The sequence below is a fragment of the Anopheles marshallii genome (genome assembly GCF_943734725.1).
Source record: "Anopheles marshallii chromosome X unlocalized genomic scaffold, idAnoMarsDA_429_01 X_unloc_4, whole genome shotgun sequence".
NCBI lineage: Eukaryota > Metazoa > Arthropoda > Insecta > Diptera > Culicidae > Anopheles > Anopheles marshallii.
In genome coordinates, this window is record NW_026525887.1 from 946,741 (window position 1) to 950,523 (window position 3,783).

Genomic DNA, 3,783 nt, shown 5'->3' on the forward strand with positions numbered 1-3,783 from the left:
CAAGTTTGACTAGTGACAATCAAATTTTGGTTTGCCAAAAAGTTTCCGAAATCGATTTTGGATTTCACTTTTCATTGTTTTGGGGGCTTAAAAATGATGTTTTGGTTGGTCTCTGAAAAAATGATTTGTTACAGTCGAGTTTTAAAAGGCAACTTGCATACAAGTTTGACTAGTGACAATGAAATTTTGGTTTGCCAAAAAGTTTCCGAAATCGATTATGGATCGAACTTTTCATTATTTTGGGGGCCAAAAAATGATGGTTTGGTTGGTCTCTGAAAAAAAGGATTTGTCAAAGTCGAGTTTTAAAAGGCAACTTGCATACAAGTTTGACTAGTGACAATGAAATTTTGGTTTGCCAAAAAGTTTCCGAAAACGATTTTGGATCGAACTTTTCATTATTTTGGGGGCTTAAAATGAAGTTTAGGTGGGTCTCTGAAAAAAAGATTTGTCAAAGTCGAGTTTTAAAAGGCAACTTGCATACAAGTTTGACTAGTGACAATGAAATTTTGGTTTGCCAAAAAGTTTCCGAAAACGATTTTGGATCGAACTTTTCATTATTTTGGGGGCTCAAAAATGATGTTTTGGTTGGTCTCTGAAAAAATGATTTGTCAAAGTCGAGTTTGAAAAGGCAACTTGCATACAAGTTTGACTAGTGACAATGAAATTTTGGTTTGCCAAAAAGTTTCCGAAATCGATTTTGGATCGAACTTTTCATTATTTTGGGGGCCAAAAAATGATGGTTTGGTTGGTCTCTGAAAAAATGATTTGTCAAAGTCGAGTTTTAAAAGGCAACTTGCATACAAGTTTGACTAGTGACAATGAAATTTTGGTTTGCCAAAAAGTTTCCGAAAACGATTTTGGATCGAACTTTTCATTATTTTGGGGGCTTAAAAATGATGGTATGGTTGGTCTCTGAAAAAAAGATTTGTCAAAGTCGAGTTTTAAAAGGCAACTTGCATACAAGATTGACTAGTGACAATGAAATTTTGGTTCGCCAAAAAGTTTCCGAAATCGATTTTGGATTGCATTTTTCATTATTTTGGGGGCTCAAAAATGATGTTTTGGTTGGTCTCTGAAAAAATGATTTGTCAAAGTCGAGTTTTAAAAGGCAACTTGCATACAAGTTTGACTAGTGACAATCAAATTTTGGTTTGCCAAAAAGTTTCCGAAATCGATTTTGGATTTCACTTTTCATTATTTTGGGGGCTCAAAAATGATGTTTTGGTTGGTCTCTGAAAAAATGATTTGTCAAAGTCGAGTTTTAAAAGGCAACTTGCATACAAGTTTGACTAGTGACAATGAAATTTTGGTTTGCCAAAAAGTTTCCGAAATCGATCTTGGATTTCACTTTTCATTATTTTGGGGGCTCAAAAGTGATGTTTTGGTTGGTCTCTGAAAAAAAAGATTTGTCAAAGTCGAGTTTCAAAAGGCAACTTGCATACAAGATTGACTAGTGACAATGAAATTTTGGTTTGCCAAAAAGCTTCCGAAATCGATTTTGGATTGCATTTTTCATTATTTTGGGGGCTCAAAAATGATGTTTTGGTTGGTCTCTGAAAAAATGATTTGTCAAAGTCGAGTTTTAAAAGGCAACTTGCATACAAGTTTGACTAGTGACAATGAAATTTTGGTTTGCCAAAAAGTTTCCGAAAACGATTTGGATCGAACTTTTCATTATTTTGGGGGCTCAAAAATGATGTTTTGGTTGGTCTCTGAAAAAATGATTTGTCAAAGTCGAGTTTTAAAAGGCAACTTGCATACAAGTTTGACTAGTGACAATGAAATTTTGGTTTGCCAAAAAGCTTCCGAAATCGTTCTTGGATTTCACTTTTCATTATTTTGGGGGCTCAAAAATGATGTTTTGGTTGGTCTCTGAAAAAAAAGATTTGTCAAAGTCGAGTTTCAAAAGGCAACTTGCATACAAGTTTGACTAGTGACAATGAAATTTTGGTTTGCCAAAAAGTTTCCGAAATCGTTCTTGGATTTCACTTTTCATTATTTTGGGGGCTCAAAAATGATGTTTTGGTTGGTCTCTGAAAAAATGATTTGTCAAAGTCGAGTTTTAAAAGGCAACTTGCATACAAGTTTGACTAGTGACAATCAAATTTTGGTTTGCCAAAAAGTTTCCGAAATCGATTTTGGATTTCATTTTTCATTATTTTGGGGGCTCACAAAATGATGTTTTGGTTGGTCTCTGAAAAAATGATTTGTCAAAGTCGAGTTTTAAAAGGCAACTTGCATACAAGTTTGACTAGTGACAATCAAATTTTGGTTTGCCAAAAAGTTTCCGAAATCGATTTTGGATTGCATTTCTCATTATTTTGGGGGCTCAAAAATGATGTTTTGGTTGGTCTCTGAAAAAATGATTTGTCAAAGTCGAGTTTTAAAAGGCAACTTGCATACAAGTTTGACTAGTGACAATCAAATTTTGGTTTGCCAAAAAGTTTCCGAAATCGATTTTGGATTTCACTTTTCATTGTTTTGGGGGCTGAAAAATGATGTTTTGGTAGGTCTCTGAAAAAATGATTTGTCAAAGTCGAGTTTTAAAAGGCAACTTGCATACAAGTTTGACTAGTGACAATGAAATTTTGGTTTGCCAAAAAGTTTCCGAAATCGATTTTGGATCGAACTTTTCATTATGTTGGGGGCCAAAAAATGATGGTTTGGTTGGTCTCTGAAAAAATGATTTGTCAAAGTCGAGTTTTAAAAGGCAACTTGCATACAAGTTTGACTAGTCACAATGAAATTTTGGTTTGCCAAAAAGTTTCCGAAAACGATTTTGGATCGAACTTTTCATTATTTTGGGGGCTTAAAATGAAGTTTAGGTGGGTCTCTGAAAAAAAGATTTGTCAAAGTCGAGTTTTAAAAGGCAACTTGCATACAAGTTTGACTAGTGACAATGAAATTTTGGTTTGCCAAAAAGTTTCCGAAAACGATTTTGGATCGAACTTTTCATTATTTTGGGGGCTCAAAAATGATGTTTTGGTTGGTCTCTGAAAAAATGATTTGTCAAAGTCGAGTTTGAAAAGGCAACTTGCATACAAGTTTGACTAGTGACAATGAAATTTTGGTTTGCCAAAAAGTTTCCGAAATCGATTTTGGATCGAACTTTTCATTATTTTGGGGGCCAAAAAATGATGGTTTGGTTGGTCTCTGAAAAAATGATTTGTCAAAGTCGAGTTTTAAAAGGCAACTTGCATACAAGTTTGACTAGTGACAATGAAATTTTGGTTTGCCAAAAAGTTTCCGAAAACGATTTTGGATCGAACTTTTCATTATTTTGGGGGCTTAAAATGAAGTTTAGGTGGGTCTCTGAAAAAAAGATTTGTCAAAGTCGAGTTTTAAAAGGCAACTTGCATACAAGTTTGACTAGTGACAATGAAATTTTGGTTTGCCAAAAAGTTTCCGAAATCGATTTTGGATCGAACTTTTCATTATTTTGGGGGCTCAAAAATGATGTTTTGGTTGGTCTCTGAAAAAATGATTTGTCAAAGTCGAGTTTGAAAAGGCAACTTGCATACAAGTTTGACTAGTGACAATGAAATTTTGGTTTGCCAAAAAGTTTCCGAAATCGATTTTGGATCGAACTTTTCATTATTTTGGGGGCCAAAAAATGATGGTTTGGTTGGTCTCTGAAAAAATGATTTGTCAAAGTCGAGTTTTAAAAGGCAACTTGCATACAAGTTTGACTAGTGACAATGAAATTTTGGTTTGCCAAAAAGTTTCCGAAATCGATTTTGGATCGAACTTTTCATTATTTTGGGGGCTTAAAAATGATGGTAT